This window comes from Miniopterus natalensis, chromosome 2 (genome assembly GCF_054644295.1).
Source record: "Miniopterus natalensis isolate mMinNat1 chromosome 2, mMinNat1.hap1, whole genome shotgun sequence".
Taxonomy (NCBI): domain Eukaryota; kingdom Metazoa; phylum Chordata; class Mammalia; order Chiroptera; family Miniopteridae; genus Miniopterus; species Miniopterus natalensis.
In genome coordinates, this window is record NC_142082.1 from 150,240,142 (window position 1) to 150,266,276 (window position 26,135).

Here is a 26,135-nt window from a genome sequence, read left to right on the forward strand (position 1 = left end):
GCTGGCCCTCGGTTACTCCTTGGCAAAGGCCAGAACGATCTTGAGTGCTGGTCAGTTTCTGGAACCTGAGAAAGCTCCCGGGAGCCTCACACGGCCCCTGGAACCCGCTGCTCAACCTTCCTTTCTGGCTTTTTAGATCCTTTTTAGCTATCCCACATCTGATGCTTAATACTATATTGTACACTTAAAAACATTTGTTAAAAGGAAAAAATCTCATTATTAAGTATTCTTATCACAATGCAAAGATAAATTTTTAAAGAGTTACATGGCTTTCTCATCTCCAATATCCTAGATCTATATACTTTAAATCTTCCAACTAGAACGTTATTCCTGGTGCATAGTCAAAAGTATGTGGTCTCCCAGAGCATTGCAGTCACTTTCCTGTGTTACAGTCTGTGGAAGACGCAATTGAAGATCCCTTCGAACAAAACCAAATCTGGCTGAGATACCCTGGAAACCATAAATAGTACATGCTAGTGTGTAATTACAGAGACAAATGGAATGAGGGCAGGGGAGGGAGAGGTTGTGATGGATGGTGCCTTCTGGAAATGTGCCAAAAAAGACCAGGACTTGAACATGGGGAGGACAGGGAGGGTGTGTGCAGAAACTGATCCCAGCGTCGGGGAGCAGGCCCCAGAGGATGGCCTGGCGGAGGGGTGATCATGTATTTGGGTGACTGGGAGGAGCTGGGTCAGAGGGCTTTTTTGGAGGTATGGTGCAAACCCAGGTTCCTACTCAATCTTTCCGCTCCTCCACAGCCTTTTTTTTTTTTTTTTTTCCAATTACAGTTTGCATTCATACTATTTTGTATTGGTTTTGGGTGTCCAGCATAGTGTTTAGACACTCATATACTTTACAAAGTGGTCCTTCCTGATATTTTCAGTACCCGACTGGCACCATACATAGTTATTACAGTATTACTGGCTATATTCCCTATGCTGTACTTTACAACTCCATGACTATTTTGTGACTACCAATTTGTACTTATTAATTTTTTCACCTTTTTCACCCAGCTCCCCAAACTCCCTCCCCTCTGGCAACCATCAGTCTGATCTCTGAATCTATGAGTCTGTTTCTATTTTGTTCATTTATTTTGCTCTTTAGAGTCCACATATAAGTGAGATCTTATGGTATCTGTCTTTCTCTGTCTGATTTACTTCATTTAGCGTAATATCCTCTAGGTCAATCCATGTTGTTGGAAATGATAAGATTTCATTCTTTTTTATGGCCGAGTAATATTCCATTACATATGTATGCACCACAGCCTTTTTATCCATTTGTCTATTGCTGGAAACTTGCATTGCTTCCATATCTTGTCAGACTTTTTTTGGGTAAACATTTTTGCGCTGTTCATTTCTCTTAGTAGCTGTAATCTCTAACTACAACCAATGGCCACTTTACATCAAATAATAATTACCTGTACTTTATAGATTTTAAACAGACGAATGGCTTATCTTTACAATCTGCATTAATTCTTGATGAAGAAAATGCTAAATGTAACAAGTTGTTCAACCTAAGCAGAAGCATTTTTCAGTATTCCCCCAGGAACATCGGTTTTGGGCATTGCTTCCTCAGCATTTCCCCTCCATATTCCTGATAGTAATGCTGCGAGGAGATACAAGGTAGAGTAGGTTGCTGCTTTGGAATAGCTTTTGATCCTTTTGTGGAAACATATACACAAAAAGAAATACATTCTAAAGCAGCATATATATGTACATGGTACATATAGATTGAAACATATAAATGGCAAGGGAAAGTAAAATAAATGAGTGAACAGAGAGAAATGGATTTCTGGCTGCCAAACTAAGTTCGATATACTGCTTTCTTTTCTATAACAAACATGAGATTTGACAATTTGACAAATTAGAGGTAGTTTGTATCAACAAAGTTTTTAGGATGGAATTTCCTCTGTGCAACAGATCAATAAAATCAATAGCCTGACTTAGAGCTCAGCTGTTTTGTTCTGTTTCATAGCTCTTGTGGCAGAAAACAAACCAGCTGAAGGGGGGCTTCGGGGATTCCCATCAGTAACATGGCTAACAGGTATGCTATCCCAGTAACCAGAATTTCCTGCTGCATGTTGAACTGCTCTTATAGGGCACCTATCTCCAAATCCCTGCAACCCAACCATTAAGGTCAGTGAACCCACAGGCCACAATGTTGGCCATCCTTTTATGAGATATTTCAAATATTAAGACATATTTTATTCTTTATTTGCCAGAAGAAGTTTTTGAGGAAGGTATAAAGAATGCTGTAAAGTACTATGATATTCCCATGACTATTTGAGAAACTTTTCTGTTGAATGCATTAGTGGTTCTCAAACTTTGGTTTCTGGATGAGCTGCACCCTCTCAGCTAAAAAAGATGTTCAAGTCTATCACTTCCAAATTCTGCTTTCCATTCAATAGGACACATTTCAACCAAGTCCTCTGCCACCTTATAACAAGGAGTGCCTTTCCCCCATATCCCAATAACATGTTCATGATTTCCTTCTGAAACCTCACTGGAAGCATCTTTAACATACATATTTCTAGCCACATTCTGTTCATGACAACATACGTGTTCAATATGAAAGAGGCCTTCTCTCCATTTTTCTTTCTGGACTCTTACCAGGATCTCCTTTAATGCCTGTGATTTTACCAACAATCTCTTCAAGGCCATCTAGGCTTTCTACCTTATGCTCCTCAAAAACTCTTCCAGCCCCTTTGCATTACCCAGTTCCAAAGCCACTTCCACATTTTTAGCATTTGTCACAGGAGCACGCTACTTCCTGGTGCTAAAATCTGTACTAGTTACCTAGTGCTGCTATAACAAAATACTACAAACTGGGTAGTTTAAAATGTCAAATTTATTGTCTCACAATTCTGGAAGCAAGAAGTCTGGAATCCAGGTGTTGGCAGGGATGGTTCCTTCTGAGAGCTGTGAAGGGGATGTGTTCTTGTCTCCCTCCAAGCTTCTGGTAGTTTGCTGGCAATCTTGGGAAACCCTTGGCTTATAAATGCATTACTTCAATCCTCTACTTTCACGTGGCATTGTCCCCGTGTCTCTTCACACAGCCTCCTCTCTGTGTATATCTGTGTCTCTGACCAAACTTCCCCTTTCTATGAGGATATAGTTAAATTGGATTAGGGCATACTATAATTGAATTAGGGTTTATCTCAATTTGACTACATCTGCAAAGAGTATTCCCAAGTAAAGTCACATTCTGAGGTACTAGGGGTTAGGACTTCAACATGTATTTTTAGGGAGACATAGTCCAATCTATAAAAACATCTATATATATTACAAGTCAAAAAGTAGATTGTTATAATTATTACTTTATATAATTTTATGTCTTTTAAAGGAGCTGAGAGAAGAAAACACAACTAGTATCCATTTATAGAGTTTGCTATATTAACCTCACACCTGTTAGAATGCCTATCATCAAAAGACAAGAAATAACAAATGTTGAGAATGCAGAAAAAAGGGAACTGTTGTGCAATGTTGGTGGGGATGTGAAGTGATTGATACAGCCTTTATGGAAAATAGTACTACGTATGATCCAGGGATCCAACTTCTGAGCATATACCCAAAGGAAATGAAGTCAGAATCTCAAAGAGATATTTTCTCTCCCATTTTTATTGTAGCATTGTTCATGGTAGCCAAGATATGAAAATAGTCTAAGTGTCTATAGCCAGATGAATAGACAAAGAAGAAGTGATTATTATATGTATAGAATATATATAATAGGCCATTATTCTGCCATGAGAAAGAAGGAAACCCTGCCTTTTGTGACAACATGAATGAAACCTGAGGACATTAAGCCAGAGAAAGACATATACTATATGATATCATTTATATGTACAACCTAAAAAAAGCAGAACTCATAGAAATAGAGTGGAATGGTGGTTGCCAGAGGCTAGGGAGTGGGAGAAATGGGAACATGTCAGTCAAAGGGTATAATTTTCCAGTTATAAGATGATGAAGTTCTAGAGAGCTGAGGTATAGCATGGTATTATAAACAATACTGTATTTTATACTTGAAAGTTCCTAATAGAGTAATTCTTAAATGTTCTCACCATAAAAAATAAGTGATAATTATGTGAAGTGATGTATGTGTTGACTAATCCTACTGTGGTATCTCTCAGTATGTAAGTGTATCAAATCACAACGTTGTACGCCTTAAGTGTACGTAAAGTTATATGTCAATTATATCTCAATAAAGCTGAAACAACAGCAACAAAAAACCCCCACAGAAACAACAGAAATTTATTCCTCAGAGTTCTAGGGTTTGGGAAGTCCAAGATTAAGGCACTGCCAGATTTGGTGTTGTGGTTCATGGATGGCTGTCTTCTCACTGTAACCTCACGGAGGGGAAGAGGCAAAGTGCTCTCTGGAGTCTCTTTTATAAGGACATGAATTCCATTCATGATTTAATCACCTCCCAAAGGCTCTACCTCCTAATACCATCATATGGAAGGGTAGGTTTCAACATATGAATTTTGGGGAGACACATTCAGTCTGTAACTGGCAGTAAGAAGACCACATTGGAAATTGGAGTCACAGCCTAATTTTACTTATAATTTGCTGCCATTTCCCCATACCCACCTATGTTCTGCATGTGTTAAAATGGATAATTAATGGATCATATGACATAACTTACAGCACTTGGCATCTTTTAAGTTTTCATGATTGCACAATTCTCTAAACTGAGGCAAACTCAGATTAGAATATTGTTTATCCTCTGGGCTCCGTAAGTCTCCCCTCTGTCGTGTGCCATACAGTGACACTGCAGATCCTCAAACATTTATTTTAGAGCCTATATTCAATAATCCCCCAAAGAGTTGGGAATGTTTTCCTTTTTCTAAGACACAGTTACCCAGGTAAAATGGCCTCACAAATCTTTGGAGAAGGCTAGGAGGAAGATTCAAGTGTAGAAACTGGTGCTAGTTTGTGGCCTTCTCTCAGAGGTACCCAGCTCCCCTTTATTTAAGGGCCTGTGTCTGTGAATTGATTCAAGGCTTAGAGTTGTTTGAGAGGCAATGACACAAGCAGGGTAACTTTATCCTGCTGCTGCTCACTAGGTCTTTTTTGTTTTTAAAAAGAATTTTATTGATTTTTGGAGAGGAAGGGAGCAGGAGAGAGAGACAGAAATATTGATGTGAGAGCAAAACATTGATTGGCTTCCGCCTGCATGCCCCCACCAGGGATCGAGCCTGCAAACCAGGTATGTGCCCTGATCTGGAATCAAACCAGCAACCTTTCGGTGCACAGGATGGTGCCCAACCAACTGAGCCACACCGTCCAAGGCCGTTTTTTTGTTTGTTTGTTTTTAACAAATTAAATATGACCTTGGTGATTGCTTATTGATTTCGTTCCTAGAGCTTCCCATTTTAGCCAGTCAGAGATCTCATGTCTTAATGTTTGCCGTCATCTGATTACTGTACCTGTCTCACTGCCTGTTATGTTGATGATGCCACTTAGTTTTAGTCATTTCAGGATCCTGTGCAACATGCTGATACTAGAAAATTCTTTTCATTTACTGCTCTTCTTGAATAGATTACTGGTCTAAATATCACAGCCAGTAATTAACATTTAAAAGACTGGTGTTTTCTCCCCAATGTCTTTCCACAGCAAGAAAGAGTGGAGATTGATTTGGGTTTTAATGGGCAAGGATTAAAGGGCAAATGAGTGAATTGCTCAATAAATCTGCATTCCAGTCTTTGAAATAATTGAATTGCTTCTGCATTGCAACAAAAAATTTCTGGTCTCTCTCTGTCACTTGGCATGAACCAGTATCAGGCAAGTTGATAAAACCAGACTCAATGCATTCGTTGGCACATTGACTATAGCCTTGGGTACTTATATCAATATTAATGAATTCAGCTCTAGCAACTCAAAATTATATTTGGATTAAAATCAATCCAAAATACTCAAGATCATTTAAAAACCATTATCACAAATACTCTCTAGATTTAAAATAAAAACAAAAGCAAAACCATATTAGTTAGTGTAGTCCTTCAGCTCCTTCTGGGCATGAGGCTTGTCTTCCTTTCTCTGTCTTTGCATGTTTGTCACCTTGCCATGGTGAGTGATGACACCATTGTGCTGTGTACTAGAGCAGCAGTGAAAGGAGGGACATGAATGGAGTTTATATATGTATTTCCCCTGAAAGAGTGTCAAGATAGCTTTAGGCAAAGAAAGCCCTGAGGGATGTGTGATTTTGAAGTTCCACATTTCTTCTCATTCTCTTTAGACGTGGTATTAAAATTATTGGTGTCTTCCTTTTCTTGATTAGTGCTCAAATGCTTTCATAAGTGACCTGTTGTGATTGCGTTAGTTTACATGGTGGCAATTTGGAAGCATACAGCATCAGTTTTTGTGTTTGGTTTTCTATAATCGCAGATTTAGAGGCAGATGGTATGAGACTTGCAGATTGTGGTAAGGCCCTGTGTTCTGTTCTGTGCCTTGAGGAGAGGGTTTTAAGATCAGAACTCTTCATTAAGTTCCTTTAAATTGTTCAGGGCCACCATTTTCCCCAGCAGTCTAAAATCTTCTTCTGCCCTTTATTTTGATTAACACTCGCTGAGTTCATCGTCTGAGATGAGTGCGATTGATACCTTGTTCAGCTGCTGTCCCATTCTGTAGCAATGGCTACCAGCCCCCTCATGGAAAGCAAAGTGGATTTTTACTTCTATCTGGCCCACCTCAGCCCAATGAGTAAATTCAAGTGCTACACACATCCCTGAGGTTCTTTTGCCTGAATTCTACACTAGTACCAATTTCTCTGAACTTGGTATCCTTTAGTTGTAAAGGACAGAAGTCCATTTTGGCTAACTTAAGCAAAAAGTAATTTATTCAACGCATACTTGTTTACTCATAGAATAAGAAGGAAATCTGAGCTACCAGGGCATGGCTGGGGATCAAACGGCAGAGGTTTTTAAACTATTACCTAGAGCATTTCCTTCAGTTAACTCAACTCCAACTTCTTCTGTCCTAATGAATCTTTGCTCAGGGTTCAAATTGGCCTGGACTGAGTCACATCCTCACCTTGTGACGGTGAGGGAGGAGGAGAAGGAGAATGGGCCTGGGATGAAGAGCCCCTGCAGCCACACAGGGTGTGGGGACAGGTCATGTCTCCAAAGAAGGGTTTTGAGGCAGACCAAGCACACACCCAGGTTACCCCTTAGCAAATCAGTGATTTGGTCACTCCTATAGCTCTTGTCTTTTTTTTAAAGCAGGTTACAATGGTTTCAGAAGATAATTTTCTCATTATCAGCTGTGTTTATTTCCTAAATAGAATTGTTGGAATGTATAGAGTATCTAGAAAAATAGCATCCATGTCTGTGTAAAAGTCACATAATTATTATAACTAATATTGTTATTAATTAAAATTGTACAATTACATAAAGGAATGCATGGTTCAGCTTGCTTCTTCAATCTTTGGGGATGATGGAATAGGGTCAGTGAAAGTAGAAACAAAAGCAGATGTTCTTGTGTTGCAGGGGAAAGATGATTGTTAGACATATTTAAAAAGTTCCTGAGGTTATTAATGGAGGAGAAAGAGGCTGCTCAGCACGCATCTACTGAAAGCAGTAATGATCTCAACATGAGTCTCAAAGGCACATAATTAGCTTATGGGGAAAAATGGTTTTGAGCAGTAGCTTTCAACTCTGGCTGTGTATGCAGATCATCTTTTTAAAAGTGCTAAAGCCCCATCGCCATCCCCAGAAATTTTCTCGTGAGGCCCAGTAGAACTGCTGTGATGCACAACTACATGGGACTCTATTCACATCAAAGTTCTATGCATGGCGCTCCTTGAAGTTGTGCGGCACACAGCCTGTGAGGCTCAACGCAGTGGCCTGACCATTGGCATTTTTTAACAGCTCTCCAGGTGTGTGTGTGTGTGTGTGTGTGTGTGTTAAATGCTTAGACAGATGTGCAACCACTGAGTTGGATAGTCCCTTGCCTCTAATTTGTACACCCAGCATACAGTGCCTTTTCCTGATTACTTGTCTCAGTTCTCTTTATATTAAATGTGATCTCACCTGTCTACAATTTGATGGCTGGCATTGGGAGTACTGAACACACAGAATAATTTGCTTCAGCTTGAACCTCACATGGGTGCTTTGAACACTGCATCTGATTCCAGGGTCAGTGTAGGAAGATCTCTATATAGGGCATGTCTGGTAACATTGAAATATTCAAATCTGTGGATGGTAAATGACTAATGTTGATTTATCTGCAGCGATAGTGTATGGTAGAAGTTATCAGTATGTAGTTAATCTCTATGTGTCTAGAACAGTGATTTTCAGCCCTTGTGCTGTGGCATACTGGTGCACCACAAGAATTTTTAAAACATGCAATAAAAATGTTTAGTCAGGGGCACTGACCTCTTTTCCCTTAGATTGCCAAATTTAAAAAATGACGCAACCAACACAACAGTAGCCATCTAGCGTGAATGAATCAAAATTATACCTGTTTTTGGCCAGGTCAGCAAAAAATATACTATATTTTTTGGTGTGTTGAAGAATTTTAGTAATGACTTTATATGTGCCATGAGATGAGAAAGGCTGAAAATTGCTGGTCTAAAATAATGCTTATTACCCAATCATCTTCTGATTTGCTTTCCTTTCTTTTTTTTTGGGGGGGGGGGTAGGTGGTAAGGATAGGATATATACATTAACTTAGAAAAGCAAGAAAGTATAAAAATTCAGGTTTTGCATAACAAAAAATTTACAAAAGAGTTTATGGGGTTATTTTTCAATTTATCTTTTGAAGTGTGTCTTGTATAATATGTATTAGAAAGAAATGATTCAAAGTGGTGGAAATAAAATATTGGTGAAAAATTCTCAGTCTAGAAATAAATTGTGTAAGTCATGACTTGGTTATGTTGACTTATTCCAAAAGTTACACTTTTATTTCTAATTTATAAAGCTTTCTTTTTGTGTATTGGGATGTTTGTGTAACTCTTGAACTTCCTGTGAAATGTTCCAGTTGCTGAGACTTGGACTTTTCTCAAATAGGATTTGTTTATGTTTACTGATGCTGCCTTTGACTTTATCATATGCTTACATTGAATCCCCTTTTAAAAAACATATATGGAAACTTTATTAAAAGTGGTTAGAAAGCTGGCAGATACAATAACCATTTTCAAATATTGAATCCTTACTATCTTGTTTTATAAAGGACCAACTGTAAAAGTTTGGAAAGCTCACCATTTGTAGGATGTTTAAGCCTCTGTCAAGAGGGTACAAATGAAGATATTGACACTATTGGGGCTGGCTTATCTACTCAGGTGAGGGATGTATGCATTGATGGTTCATACCTGGAATGATCATTGCACAGCCTGGCTTAGCTATGTGACCAGCAGGTTATCAAAGGTCCCATTGTAAACTTGGGCCTAAGCTCCCATGAAATCAAGTTATGTCCTGCGCTAATGAGAAAAGACCCCCAGAGGGCTGCACCTACAGGTCTCTGAACCCTCGATGACTGCTTGGGCACTGTGCCCCCTGTTGTCCTCTGTCTTTTACCTTTATTGAAGCCTTACATGAATACACTGTGTGGAATTTGGGGAAGGAAGAAACTTTCCTCTTTCCTTCCTGGTTCTTTCAGCTGGTCTAAAAATCAAATAGACATGAGAGAGATTAACAGGAGACAATAACCAAATTTAATTACATATGTATGTACGGGAATCCCATTTACAGGAGCGAGTTGGAGACCCAACATTAGAAACCTGGAAACGGAAAGGAAATTTAGGTACAGATGACATTGTGAGCTAAGGATGAAGTAACATACCATGGGCTTCAGATGGGACGAAGGTCATTGGCAAGACAATAAGAAGAGCAGATGTTCAGTAATTAGAACTATGCCTTGTACTATAGATAGGCCAGAAAAAGTTATTTCTGCTGATAACTCTTATTTGGGGCAAGTCCCCATAATTTAAATTCTTTAAGGGCAAGGAGAAAGTTTCTTATGAGATTGCAGCATCTTAATTCCCAGCTCAAAATAACTCATATGCCCACTGCCTACGTGGCGTATGTTGGGGAGACCTGTTCTGAAACCCTCAGGAGTTTTGTGAATCTTTTCAATATTTGACCATGTTTAATTGATGTATAGACTATTTGCACTTTGCTCTAATTAGTCTGTCATGAATGAATAAACAAAAATGTACCTAAATATTAATTATAATCTAGTATACTTGTACACAACACTAATCTTAATATGAATGTCTAGTTTTAAATCTATGATTAACTCTTTGTATACTACTTGATTCTCACTTTTTTTTCTTCATTTTTAGACTGTCTCTGTCTATCAAAAGCATCTTAAAATTTTTAGACTATAAGATATCTGCTTTTTGTAAAAAAATGACAAATGGAGTACCAAGTAAAGCACTGGAAACTTTCAGAGTTTGTTCAGATGATTTGCATATTATAATAGTTTGAGACTTTTGGTCAAATTGTAACCCACTTGTCTAGCATTTAAATCAACTTTATTTTTTATTTTTTAAATATATCTTTATTGATTTCAGAGAGAGGAAAGGAGAAGGATAGAGAGATAGAAACATCAATGATGAGAGAGTCATTGGTCAAGCCCGCAACCCGGGCATGTGCCCTGACCGGGAATCGAACCCGATCGCCTGGATCCTAGGTCGACGCTCAACCGCTGAGCCACGCCCGGCTGGGCTAAATCAACTTTAAATAGTTTCCTGGTTCTGTAAGTTCCTTTTCATATCCTAATGACAAAATTGAGATACGACAGTTTTTTGGGGGGCACCATGTTCTTAAAATGAAATTGGCTTCAATCTGCTAACAAAGACAACAATTTGTGTTAAGTTGTATTTTCAAACTTGTGCAGCTGCCTATATATTCTGTGCTAAAATTTTAGTAATTAATTATGTAATTAATTTTTAGTGCTATGCATGCCTTTAGTGCTAAGAAGTATTTGAATATCCTCACAGAAATATATTTTAACCTTTCTTTCTAGTGGAGTTACTTCTGTTTTATCTTTAAATTTCATTTTTATTTAATGGAAGGATGTGCTTGCCTTTCTATTTAACTTATTCATATGCTGCTGGACATATTTTAACAGCACTATATTTGTAAATCTTGGTAGAACTTTGTCACTGATAATGGAAAAAATTATATAATAGGTAGATTATAAATAAGAGTACTTTTTAAATAGATTAAATTTTTCCACTTACTTGAAAATATTTTTTATAAATTCTTCAAGATTAAATATTATTTATTAAACACTTGGAAATATTGTAATTTTTTGCCTAAAATATTTTTCCCTTGAAATTGTATAATAGCTTAAATAAATATATCAGTATCTCTGCTTTTATTTTACTTCTGGCTATATGATCATGGCCACAGAGTTTAGAGTCTGTAAAATGTTGTTTACCTGTGAATGATGGTAAGAAAAGAATTCTTATTTTGTTCTTGTCTAGCAATTCATCGGTGTTCTTCCTTGCTTATTTAATATACTCAAATATTTCTGAAAAGCTTGAATTAGCCAAATATTTAAAATATCTGAACAGAAACTACTATTCAAAGGAATTAATTATAATAATTTTGTAAGATTAAAATACATTTGTAATGTAAATCTTCATCCCCAACTTTTTTTGCTTATATTTGAAGAGCTCTCATTTAATGGGAGTATATCTAGTTACTTCTAAAGTCACTGTACATATTTTGACCTTGGTCTGAATTTCTCAAACTATAAAATGTGAATCAGAGGACGAGTTATGCACATTAGAGACTATTTCCATAGAGTTGAAATGGAGAGGAGCAGTACGTTCGTTGGCAGATTGAAAAAGAAAAATCTGAGAAAATGATTCCACTGCTGCCCTTCAGGGAAATATTTAATTGCTTGTGACAGAAATCCAACATGTACCAGCCTAAGGAAAACATGGATTTATATTTATTTTTATTTTTTTTAAAGCACGGACACTGGCTCACAGAAAGGAAGTCTTGCAGGAACCTGGATCTCAGCAATGTGAAGTGAGAAATGAAATGTTACTTTTCTTATTGCTCTTACTTTCTTTCTGTTTGTGGGCTTCTCCACATGCCCAGGATCATGATCCTACAGGACAGCCTCATCCCAGCCAGTTCTGGGGAGGGCTGGTGACTGATCCAGCTGAGCCACATGATCGGGTCTTAGGATTGCTCTGTGCAATGACACGGACTAAGCATATGACACGGAGGTGGTTGGGGGCAGGTTGGCTCCCTCCACAAGAACAATAAGCTTGGGGCAGGGAAGAGAAGTTGTTGCCAAAGAAAAGAATAGCTATTACCCGAAGTCGGTAGGAAGTGGTTCTAGACAGAGAAAGCCATGACATGGCAACTTTTAAATGCACTCTACATGGGTGAAATGTGGAAAATAATTCCAAATAAACTTAATTTCCTTACTGATAGGGTTAACCAGGTAACAAAGTAGGCAGTGGCTCAGATAAATCTTTATTTCATCGAATTATTTGGCAAAGTCCCACAATATCCTTGTGAATAAACTATGTATTACAGACTGAATGACAACACTTTTTGATGAATTATTAATTTGAATAATCTTATGCCAGTCCAGAGTGAGGTCTCTGGTAGTGTTTTCTAAAAACAAGTCTTTGCACTGTGAAACTTGGCTTTTGTAAGTGTTTTTAATAAAGACAGCAATTAAACGTACTTTTACTAAGAGCATCTTGTGGCCAGGCACCATCCTAGGCTCTGCTGATATAAAACATACTAGGCCAATTCCCTCCCCTAAGAGGCTCACTGTCTATTAGGGAAAACACATATATAACCTAATGATTACCTTAAGAGAATATTATTTTTAAGCCTGAGTTGAGGGGATGTAATAAAGGAATTCTCAGAGATGGTGACCCTGGAGCTGAGTCTCGAAGTGGCCACTTGGAAGGACAGGAGAAAGACTTTCTAAGCAGAAGCATCACATAGGCAGTAAGTGGTAAGAACATCACACATTCAGGCATCAGCAAATGGTTCTGTACATTCAGATGACTATTAAAAATGGAAGTGGAATATGAATTAAAATCAACTCTGTATGTTTGGGGCAAGAATCTGTTTGGAGGAGTAAAGGGAGATATGGCCAAAGGGTGCTGATCAGATCTTGAAAAGGCTGTGTGAGACTGAGAGGAAGCCCATTGCATGTCAATCAGGGTAGCAACATGTGTCAGAAAGTCCTTGAGATGGCTTCTAGTTAAAAGTAAGAGAGTGAAGGCATCTTTATGTGCTCTAATAATTGAACTAAATTATAACCTGTAAAGAAGGGCTTCCCGATATAGCTACGCCGAGGCAGGTAGAGAGAGGGAAGTTGTACCTTGGGAGATATCCAAAAGTGGTTTACATAACCTCAGGGGACATATCAACAATACTTCCTTTGGAACAGCCAGGTCCTAGAATGTGAGAGGGCCATGAAAATATCTTTGAACTCTACTTGGCATACCCACAGGCTAGCTGACAAGGCAGATGCATGAGGAATTGTGTAGCTAGACCCTTTTTACCCCCCCCCCAAAATAAACTATTTGTATGACAGATTGGAGCAAAAAAAGGTGGGTAGGTCAGCTAGCTAGTGATGCTAGCCAGCTGTTAAATAATAACACAGCCCTGGCCGGCTTGTGCTCAGTGGTTGGATTACTGGCCTGTGAACTGAGGGGTCCTGAGTTCAATTCCAGCCAAGGGTACATACTATGGTTGCAGGCTCGATCCCTGGCCCCAAATGGGGTGCATGTGGGAGGCAACCAATCGATGAGTCTTTCTCACACTGGTGTTTCTCTCTCTCTCTCCCCCCCTTCTACTCTCTCTGAGGAGCAACGGAGGAGATATCCTTGGGTGAAGATTAAAATAATAATAATAATAAATAATAACAGACATGTACACACACACACACGTGTGCGCCTCATAAAAAGAGAGCTTCACTTAGAGTCAGGGAGACTTTCTGTTATGTGCCAAGTAATAACCTTGGTGAGAGTATTGAAGGAAATGTCTGGAAACACAAAAATCAAGTGATTCTCTGACCCATCTCTTCCCATCACCCTTCCCTTAAATAGTCTTCAACCAAAAGCAAGCCTAGAAAAAAATCAGTCCCCATTCTAAGACTTGCTTCAAACCAATATAATATAGTGATTATGTTACGTAGTTATATGACGCTTCATCTTACTAGCAGATTCCATCTAGAGGCTCTTTGCCCTTCGCTGCCGTGAGTCCTCCCTCCACAAGGAAATGAGTTCTGTCAACAGCCTGAGGGAGCTTGGGAGCAGGTCCTTTCCAAGTGAGGCCATCTCATACCTCGATTAGCTGATTAACTGACCTGTGAGCCACTCAGCAGAGGGTCTGATAAGTCAAGCTTGGATTCCTGACCCACAGAAACTGCAAGATTAAAAAATGTGTGTTGTTTTAAGCTGCTAAATTTGTTATCCTTTGTCACACAGCAACAGAAAACAAAAACAAATCTATACCCAATTATTGACTTCTGAAGTTTACAGTCTCATGGGCAACCTAGACAAATATAACAGTTACTTGAAACAGAGTATGGTAAAAATCAGACTGGTGAGAATTTAGAAGTGTGTTCCCAGAGAAGTGAATGTAATTCAGTGTGGCTGATATCAGGAGAGAGAAAGCTTTCTGGCGGGTGGGGGGTGGGGGGGTAGAGAGTGTAAAACGGCAGATCAGGGAAAGCTCGGGAACCTTACTTATGTTGAAGCAATAAGAAACAAAGAAGTGGCCTGGCCAGCATCGCTCAGAGGTTGAGCATCGACCTATGATCAGGAGATTGTGGTTCGATTCCTGGTCAGGGCACATGCCTGGGTTTCGGGCTCAGTCCCCAGTTGGGGGCATGAAGGAGGCAACAGATCTTTGACTTTCTCATCATTGATGTTTCTCTCTCTCTCCCTCCCTCTCCCTTCCTCTCTCTGAAATCAATAAAGGATATATTTAAAAGAAAGAAAAAGGAAAAATGTGTTTAAAGCATCAGAGTAGTAGACTCTAATTTGCATATTAAAATGATCACTCTAGTGGTTGTGAAGAATTTAGATTTTTAACAGAAAGACTGGAATTGGGGAGATAAGTAATTAAATCGAGAAGGTGAAGTCTAGAATTAACAATGTGGCAGTGAAAATGGATAATGGAGAGGCCACAAACACCTGAAAATGTTACGCATACAGATCTGTTTGGACTTGGTGACTCGCTGAATTTGGGAGATTGAAGGAAAGAGAAGCTGGCACTGACGTTGATAGCTTATGTGATGAAATGTCAAAGATAATGCAAAAATATAATTTTCAGTAGGTAAAATAATTCTCACACAAATATAAAATACACATATACCCAAGATTTTATTCAACTTATTTAACTTGCTAACTTTTTAGATAAACAGATGTTATTGGCTCAAAGGATAAACTGAAGACCTAGATCATCGAAATGCTGAAATAAATTTGCTAAGAGATGCAGAATTTATAATAACCTTCAGGACAATAAAATACAATGTTTGGAATAATTGTTTCTATAAGATGGAAATCAAACTGGTCAAAATTAGCTTGTAATTCTATGGACAAGAATAATCTCAGTTTTCTTCAATTTATAAACTTGCAAAGTAGCCAAAGACAAGGGTGCAAACGAATGTGCGGCCTCAGCATTCCGCTGAAAGTTCACCCAGTAATCTTCTACCCACCTCTGTTTTTCAAAAATTTCCCAGACGATGGTGCCAGAAATGAATCCTGGCAAAAAATGAGTTCAGAAAGGAACACAGGACAGAGAAAACTCAGCATGTCATTGTGAGAGAGAAAAGCTTTCCTTTGCCAGCAGTGGACTGAGAGGGCGAGAGGGCTGATCCCACGTCAGCATCTTTCCCTCTCGTGAGGGTTGGAAGGTGTAAAGGGACAAACACCTGGGATTTTCTTGAGCTTACAAAACAGGTTATATGAATTGTTGTTCCTGCTTGCTACGGAATGTTGGTTTAATAAATGTGGCAGGATTTGGCCTGAGACTTGCTTTTCTTGTAACCTGGTAGCAAGGTTGTGGAGCAGTAGTTCATTCTCAGGGAACTACCATTATTTTCTAAAGAGAACTTGTATGCGTGAAGGGTAACACTGGCAACCTATTGACTTAGAAATACCAGTGAGCTAACACAGAAGTTGATTTCTCACTCATGTAAAATGCAAATGGTAGTTGGAGGCAGGGAAGGCCCCCGCTCCACACAGCCTTTCGGCACCCAGGGTGAGAGCACCTGGCTCCCGAGGTTGCCCTGGTGTCAGCATTCAGCCAGTAGAGAGAGGACTCACGTGGGAGGCATTTAATGCCAAACATTATCTCTGTTTGCATTTCTGTGGCCAAAAATAAGCTAAGTGATCCCACTTGGATATCAGAGAGCTAAAATAAGGTCATCTGTGGCCAGAATAATGCCTTCAGTAACCTTCTCCAATAACCAATAACACCGTGGAAGGGAAATACATCTTCGGTGGACAGCTCGCTCGCTCTGCCACAGAAGCTGAGACTTGTCCATGACCAACTGCTTTAAGTCGGTTCCCAGTGTCACTCTTAGAACTGTCCATGCTGTGGTTTACCAAAACACACAATTTAGGAGCAAGAGCCCGTTTCGTGCTTTTATATGACCATAAAATATTAGTGTCAGAGGTTACAGTATGATACCATTAATATGATTTAAATTAATTGTATGTGTAGCAACTGAACCAAAAGGAGGGCTGTATTGTGAAAAAGATATTTATTAACCCCAAGAAGCCCATCCCAAGGTAGTGAAATAGTTCTTGTGACAAACTTGTGCTTTATATTCTTAAAATTAAGTTCCTCCCACTTTCTATAAAAATGGTTTCTGTTCTCATTAGAAAAGTTAGGTTTGAGCTCTGTAATGTAGCTTCTTTCAAATTCAAATAAGTAATAACTTATTGTATTATTATTGTTATTATTATTAGAATTTTGTCTATTGTATCAGCCAGGAACTAGAAATAAAAGGATGGCTCCGTCAAGCTCAGTACTGAGGAGTTTAATAAAGGGACTCTACAGAGCTATGAGGCAGAATTAAGGACATCAATTGGGAGAGTGGAATACCTTGAGGTCAGAGTGAGCAAGGAGTTATGACTCCTAGACCTGAAGGAGCGAAGGAAGGGGTCAGTGGGGAGAGCCCAGAGAAGGCTAGTATATGGAGACCTCTACCTGAAGTGGCAAATGGAAGAGATAAGCACAGCTATTAATTCAGATAGCAAAATTTCACCTAAGAATTTCCTATCAACCTCGGGAAAGGAGTAATACCTAGCACTCCAGTTAAGTGCCTGCACTTGGAGCCACACTTCCTAGACTCATATCCCTGCTTTGGCACTTTACTTAATCCCTTTGTGCCTCAATTTCCCCATCTAACACTTGTAAATTTACCTTAAATGGGTCACCATAAGTAGCCTCGTAGAGCAGCGTCTGACACATGACAAGTTCCATATAACTTTTACCTATTGTGCTGGGTCTCTTGCATTTTTATTTTATTAAAAATATACGCACATACATCAAGTTGTCTCATAATGCCTTCGTCATTTTTCTATTTTAAAGTGTATTACCACTGGATAGACCCTATAAGTGGGTAGGTTTTGTCTGCCCACTGTGTCTCTGGGAAACCACCTCTCCTCAGTTCTTAGGCCATTCGCGTGGCTTAGGCTAGGCTGTCCCTGGGCCCAGCAAACACTCATTTACTCCCTTTCAGGAGAGTGAAAGGGGTGGAATTAAGCTAACTAGACACCTCCTTTTGAGTAGTCCTAGAACTGTCATTTCACGGAATCCTCTTTTTATTCTCATGGTAGCTGTAAGGATAATCTAAACCTGGAATTATTAGTAGCCATTTTTTAAAAATTATTTTTTTAGAATGAAAACAACGAAGAGGCAAGACAGAAAAGGTCACGTATCTTCTAGTTCAAATTGGGTATGTCTCATTTTCAACCAAAATATCTTAATTTCAAAACCCTATCCTATTTCACATTTAATACCATGGTTGAAGCTTTCTGTTTTGCAGCTATAATATTAGACATGAGATTTGAAGTTCTTTGCGCTGATAGCTGGGAGCCCAAATCTGTGAAAGTTAAACTTGCAGCATGAGAACTAATCCGAAAGATTATTGTGATGCCATTAACTCCTTTAAAAAATGCAGGCTAACAGTTATTTTAGTAAAAGCTGTGTGTGAGGCATCATGTTAGAAACTTCTTATGAATTAGCTCATTTGATTTTTATAGAAGTCTGGAGGTAGATGCAACTACTGCTTTGTTTCATAGTGAGGACACCTAATCTCAGAGGAATTAAAACCAACCCCAGGCCCTCGACGGTATTGCAGGACAGCCTGTTAGGGCGGTTCTGTGGACTGGGTGTTTGCGTGCCTCCCAGATTCGTGTGCTGAAACCTGAACCTGCGGTGTAATTGTATTAGGCGGTTAGCCTTGGGAGATGATAAAGTCATGAGGGTGAAGGCCTCACAAATGGGATTAATGTCTCTATAAAGTCCTGTCAGGGAGCTTACTTGCTTCTCCGCCATGTGAGGACACAGTGAGAAGCTGGTAACACAGAAAAGGGCTGTCACCAGAACTGGATCATGCTGGACCCCTGATTCAGAGCTCTAGCTTCCAGAACTGTGAGAAATAAGTTTCTGTGGTTTATAAGCCACCATGGGCTAATTTGCAATAGCAGCATGAACTAAGACAGGGAAATATCCTAAAATATTATGCTGCACAGGTCTTGTTTATTGACATGGAAATACACCCAGTACATAGTGTTGAGAAAAAAACACATAACAAATGTATAAGGTGGAAGAATCCCATTGATATAAATTAGCATTTTTATAATCACATATTTATACATTTCCATAGATATCTAGACAAAATTATGTGTATTTATATAATTCATATTTTATATATTTATGTATTTTCTCTAAAGAGATATCTAGTTAAATGCTCACTAATAATTATATTTTATATATAGGTACCAATATAACTATAACATGTATATAAAATATGTTACATAATTCTGTATTTCCATAAGCAGATATCTGGAAAAAAATGCTCACCAATAGACCTGGTTTGATAGATTTCAAGTTATTTTAAACTTTCATCTCTGTGTTTTTTGTTTTGTTTGAATTTTCTAATGAATGTGTGTTGTTTTTATAGGAACAATGCAGCTGAAAAATGCCAATAACTGCCCAAAGACCAATAAGTCCTTCAGGAATATCACAGTACAAGAAAGGACAAATAAAATACATAGGGTTAGAATTTTGATATAGCAACCAATGTATTCCCTCATTCATTCATTTATTCAATAAATCCTCATTGGGTGGTGGGTATGTGGGAGGCCCCTGGGGTAAAGTGATGAACAAAGTAGACACCATATGTAAGATGCTTTTGAGAGCAAATTTTAGAGCCCTGTTGGAATCTGATACATCTAAACATGCACTTGTATGTTATGGTTGTGAGTGTGTACCTCTAAGTGCTACGGGGAGGTGGGGAGGTGAACAAGCAGAGCCCTAGGGAAGCCCCCCTCAAAGCATTCACTGTTCTTTGCTGACATCCGTGCATGAGCAGGTTCTGCAATTCCCTCTTGGGTAAGGCTCAGCGAGGTCAGCCACTAGTAAGGGTTTTGTATTGGTCACCAGCTCCTTTCTCAGAAACCCAGTTCTGGAAATCTCTGAATATACAACAGTTCATAGCTCACATGAGGAGTAGTGATGTCTGTATGTGCTAGCCTGTAAGTGTGCATGGACACACACACGTACACTACTATTTCTTTACACCTTCCATGAAAACTGTTTACCAAACACATTGCATAATTCAAAGTAAAAATGGGGAAACTTTATTTCAAAAGGGAGAACTAAAGCATGGTGAAGAAAGTCTGAGGCAATTTTCAGCTGCTTTGACCTTAACCGGAAAAGCTTCCAGGTAAATTTGTTCCCTGAGAGCTTGGTCCGATTATTTTTCTTTCTCTCCCTTCCTCCTCCATCATCCTGTCGTCACACAACAATTGGGAAATAAACTGCTGCTTCGGCCTGACAGACAGACCTGCCAGAGTGTTGCTGGGGAAATTAGGGCGTCCAATTTCCTGGACACTAGTGGGTGTGGGGTGGCCCTTGCGATATCTTGAGAAAAAGAATTCTTTAAGGTTCACATAGGAGAATGAATGGTTTTTATTGGCATGGAGTCATTACAGTTCTCGGATTGCAAGGTGCCATGTCCTTAAACCAGTCCTGAAAGAGGTGCTGCTGCGGTTCCAGCAGAGCCAAAAGGGGGGCCAGTGTCCAGCGCGTAGATTCCATGTTGCCTCTGGTGTGTTCCTCATTAGGCTAATTAAAGTCCATTAATCCATTGTACGGGGCCCACCTGGCTGTGGGCCCTGTGGATGAATGCAGGGTGTGAGAGCCCCTCAACAGGAGTCAGCCACAAACAACAAGCAAGCAAGCCAAGAGCCAAGAGAGCATACTCCTTTGTTCAGAAGTTTAAATATTCAGTTTTCGCGGCCTCGCAGTGGCCATGCCTGTTCTGGCCACTGACTTGCTCCCAGGTGTGACTGACAGACAGGTAACACCTTCCCATGTCCCTCAGACCTTACTGGGCATGTGTCTGTTGTCCAGTCCCTTCCCCCAACGATCAGCTGGGAACAGACTTGGAGATTGCTAGACTAGCAAAGCTGTATAAATATACATATATTATCTAGTCTTCCCTTTTACTCCTTTCCTGTTAATAATAACCAGGTTATTACAATGGTATCAAGAGCAATAGCATGGCCTGATGCTGGAACAGAAAGGGTATCTGATCACTTGGAATATTTGGAAGAGCTCAGCAACACCTAGGAATAGTGAGGCCCTTGGTGGTGATTACACATTAGCCACAAATATGGATTCATAGGTAGTTCAAAAGTCCAAGGCCCGAGAATCAAAATTCTGTTACCTGGAGTCAGATATTATAAATACAGAACATAGGCTATAAAAAAAGAAGGCATTCCAAGCAGAGGAGACAAACCCACGCATGAAAGCCATGCACATCACTGTGCTTTTTAGGTATCTGGAGTCGTCCTGCCGAACCAAAGGGTGAGATGCTGTGATGCGGGAGGAGGCAAGGTGGAGTAGAGGCCAGCATTAGAGTGGTCGCTAGGGCTCAGATTGTGAAAAGGCCTTGAGTGCTCAATGAAGGAATTAAATTTTTATTCTTAAGACTGTGCAGATCTTTGAGAAGTTATTGAAAGACTCTAAGTCAGGAATGACATATCCAGGGGTTAACTAGGTAGGGAGCAGAGGAATTAAATGGAGCGGTTTTCAGTAGATTGGTGATCATCCCTGGGTTGGGGGAAGACGTGACAGGAATCAGTAAAATGGTTGTGCTATGACACACTCTTCTCTTCACCTCCCCAGCTCTCACTGGGAGAAACAGAAAGAAGGTGGAACTAGGGAAGCAAGTTCAACACAACTTTTTGTCCCTTGTTAGCAAGGCAAAGGGCCCTCCTTGCTTCCTTTCTCCCTGGGTGGGGTATGGTGTGGCCGGGAGGCCTCCACTCCTTTCCAAAGCTGCTTTGATTTTTTTGCTTTACCAAATTTTATACATTGAAGAAATTTGGTTGAAAGGAGCAGGCAGACCTATAAGTGACCTCTTTCCCAGAACCCTCTAAAGGGGACCTGCAGGAAGGAGTAGTCTTAAGGGTGAAATGATGTTTTGGGGACAAATACTGGAAAATGCAGGATTTTCTTGTAATCACCTTGCCTTTTACATCTAAGTAAGGCTTTATTGCTCATGTTGGATGACTGAGAACTTTTATTTATTTTTTCCATTCTCTTTTCTTCTTCTTTTTTAAAAATACAGAAATGTAAAGTATGGAGGAATGTTAACAGAAAGAGTTTACAAACTCTAAGCAAATAATAAGACGGCAAAACCCAATAGAAAAGTGAACGAAGGTTTTAGAAGGGGCAAGTGATGATCCTTTTCATGCAAACCTTCACGTGCCCTCAATATGATGTCTGACTATGTATGTACTGACTTAGGGCACATTAAATCCACGCTGACTTGAAATCTTCATGGTTTTTTTCCTCTCTTTTTAAGCTATTGGGGAAGTCCTGCAGTGGCAAGGGGGTATTTTGGTTACAGTCCAAGGACAGATAATCAGACTATCTGGGAAAAGAAGGAAGCTGATAGTCTGGATTAGGGTCTCCTTGTATCCCAGAAATTCTAGTCCACAGGTCCTATCCCTGTACATGTCTGTTTCTAGGACTTGACCTAAGCGATTTGGTCAAGTATAACTGCTAGATATTTGGTAAACAATATTTTGAGGTTGTCAGGGTTAACCACACCCTTCACCTCCGCACCTCCCTATCAAGTTATAAAAGAAGCAAACCTCAGACCAAATGCTGCCATGCATACAGTCATCCACTGAAAAAACATTTATTAGCAAGCAGACATAAAACAATTCACACAATCCGCTCTGTAGGCTTAATGAATTCCCAGCTCTCTCTTCTTTTGTGTGTTCTGGTGAGACCTAGCATGAAATATTTACTCAAGGTGAATGTGACAATATTTTAAAGGCAGAAGTCAGTTAGATTTATAATCAGCATCAAACAATAAGACTCTTTAACAAAGTGGTTGGACCACTTTATTAAAAGTGGTCCTGTTATAGAATCAATCTTTGGAAGCCTTTCTAAAAAGTGAAAAGGCTCACTAGACTTTCATATTTATTTGAGAGTCCCAATAGATATAAATTATTTTAACCAATTTATGTATTTTGATTTCATTACTACAAACTCTATGTTGAATATCTATATCTGATTAAAAGGCCACACATCTTCACCAGACTTTCCTAGCATTCATTATGCTAATTAACTAAGCCTTTGGTATTGATTGGAGATAATGATATCAGAAAGGCTTGGAGTAGCAACCTCTGGAGCATCGATATTTCTGATTAAATGCTAGCTGATCAGGCCTGGAGTGTATCTTTCTCATTAGGGCAATAAACTCCTAGAGTGTCACTTAAACTAATACATGAAGAATATCGTATTTGTGTGTGCTGAAGTGTTTTAAGTTATAGAACTCATAACACCTGCTACTATGGATAGTATGTTTGTGTGTTTCCTTCTCTCCTACCCCAGCCCCCACAAATTCATATGCTGAAATCAAAATCCTCAATTTGGAGATGGGTCCTTTGGGATATAATTAAATCATGAGGATAGAGACCCCATGAAGCGGTTAGAGCTCTTTTAAGAAGAGGCCAGAGCCCTAGCTAGCCCTCTCTGCCATATGCCAACACAGCAAGAAGTTAATGATCTGTAAGCCAGGAAGAGGGACCTCACCAAGAGCTTGACCTTTCAGGAACTCTGATTGCTGACTCCAGCCTCCAGATCTGTGAGAAATAAATATTTGTTGTTTAAGCCACCCAGCCTATGATATTTTGTTATAGCAGCCCAACCTGACTGGGACACCTGCTGTGGTTAACATCCTAGCCTTCTAGCTAATGAAGCCTCACTGAGCTCCTTCCCTATTGCTGGTCAACTGAGCAACACAGACCTGTACACAAGCACCAAAGATGATATGTTGCTGGTGCCCCTTTAAAACAACGAGAGCGTTTACATTAAGCCACATCAACATGATCTTGTTACCGTCATTTACACTGATTAACTCATTCGTATTCTTCAGGAGGAAAGCTTTGGTTTGTAAAGTGGTCCAAAATCTAATATGTCAAAGTACAGCATATATTTAATTATATAATTGGATTAATAGTTCTTTGGAGAACAGTTAACATTTACTTAGGAAATTTGATTCCTTTGAGAATTGTCTGTCACTAAAAGACTAATCTACATTTATATTGATGTTGTCTTCTGAAACCAAAATTGCCTTTCCTTCCATAAACAAATCATGTCAATTTTAGCCATTTTAATAAAATTGGGGTTTGATGAGTATTTCTATTTTGTTATTCAGTAAAGCCAGATAAAATACAGGATGACCCTTTCACTACTGCAAGATGAAGGAGCATCTTTCAGTGTTGGGCAATATTGCAACTGAATTTTTTAGAAACTTCTGTTGAGATCTATGTTTGAAAGATTCTTTTTGAAAATACGAGTAGCTTAGACAACTTACCAAGTCTTTTTCCCCCTTTATTCTCTGATTAGACTAACATTGGCTTTATTTGATTACGTTCGTAGTGAGATGCTATAGTAGAACATATGAGTTCATCTTGAACATGACAAGAAACTGCTGCTCTCCTTTCCAGGCTTTTTCAGCGACATACCGTGGTCCCACCCCCGAGTGTGAGTTAGTTCTGCTGCGTAGGTCAACTCGTAGTTAGAACTTTTTGACTTACTTAAAATGAATGCTTTCTTTTTCAATTGTCTGGAATAATAGCAAATGTCTCCGCATTTACTATGTAGCAGGTTTAAGCGCTACATATATTCTCATTTAAGCCTCATCACAGCTCCTTCAAGTATAACTGTTCCCAGTTTGCAAGTGAGGAAATGGAAGCTCAGAGAAGCTTAAGAACCAGAGTCAAGGTTGGAAGGCAAGTTTGTCAGCCTGTAGTCTGATTTGACCATTTTTGTATACTCTTTCTCTTGAACTTAAGGGATGATTGCTAATATTCTTCTCTTTGCAGTAAGAAGGCAGAGCAGACAGAAGAAATCAGCAGAGGTTCTTTACAATGGAATTGTTAGTGTGGCCTTTTATGCTGTTCCACCCACACAGGAAGAAAATATACGCACTCAGACACTGACACAAAGTAGGCACATAGTGATTTGTTCTTACCCCCTATTTTAATGGAACTAGCCAACAGAGAGGAGAAAAAGTAACAACACTTAAAATATTTGTCTATTGGCATGTCCCAGAAAACAGAATTCCTTAGAAGAACTAAAGTTGAAATAATTGTCCATACAACTCAATTGTTAATGCTTTGCTGTTTTTAGTGGGGCTTTTTTTTCTATTGGAAAAGGAGATTGGAAGCTTTGTTGTTAAATACATTGGGTGATGTATTAAATGTATTAAAGATTTGAGGCTGGCAGAATTTGTGATACAGAAAGCAGGGGATAATATAGAAATTGGGCATGCACAGCCAACTGAGTGTCAAGACACAGAAATCAGGATAGTTTTCTGTGTTCTTTTTTTTTTTTTTTACTTCTCAGTCTGCATTGTGAGCCCACCTGTGAAAATGCCATTCTTTGTGAGATAGTCTTAGAATAGTCTTCAGTATTTCCACTAGAGGGCAGTAATATCCTCTGCTATATCTTCGGTGATGGCAAATGTTCATTAGTCTGATAGAACAGTGAGAGGGAGAAACCCAGCTAAGAATGGATTGCACAGTGGATTTGATACCAAAGCCCAGTAAACGACAGAGAAGCACTATTATAGCAACAATTGTAGAGCTACAAAGGATTTTAAAATCAAAGTTACGAACACAATAAATTGCTATTGTCTGTTGAAATGACATGGTATCCAAAATACTGAGTATGGTTAATCCTTAAAGATGCTGTCAACAGCCTTCAGTGAGACTTATAAATGGGCATAATCTTTGGTGTCCCTCAAAACCACAGGGAGACCATCTTTCAGACCAGAAATAGAAGTAGGGATACGGGATTCCTTCTGAGGAACTCGAATGTCTAAATCACTTTGTCTTGTGCAAGGGGTAGGTCTCTTGTCTCTAACTGCTCTTGACTCTCCTTCAACTCTTGCACATTGGCTTAATGGAAATAGACACAAAGATGGAATCTGAGGTGCAAAATGCTTATTAGGGAGAACACTTGTGGAAGGTAGGGGGACAAATCATGACTGGGCAGAACATGAGTTTTAATTGTGATGTAGGCCTGGCAAAGCCTTGGCCAACCTGGCTGGGAGCTTTGGAGCAAGAATTTCCCATCTGTGTCCTGTGTTAGACTAAACTGCCATTGGTGATTCCAGGAGATACCTGGCAATAGTTAATTGTCAGACTGATGCATATCAGCAAATCGGAATGAGTACTGGGTTAAGCACTGGGATAAAATCCAAATCCTAGCTCTGCTGCTAAATTTGAACTGAATAGCTTTTATGCCCCTCTTCCCTCTCAGTGAGAGATGTGCGCTCCACCGGAAGGGCTCAGGAACACCCCGAAGGAGCTGCGAGGTGGAGACTGTGTGAGTATCTCAAAGGTACCTTGCTGTAGACTGAATGTTTGTATTGCTC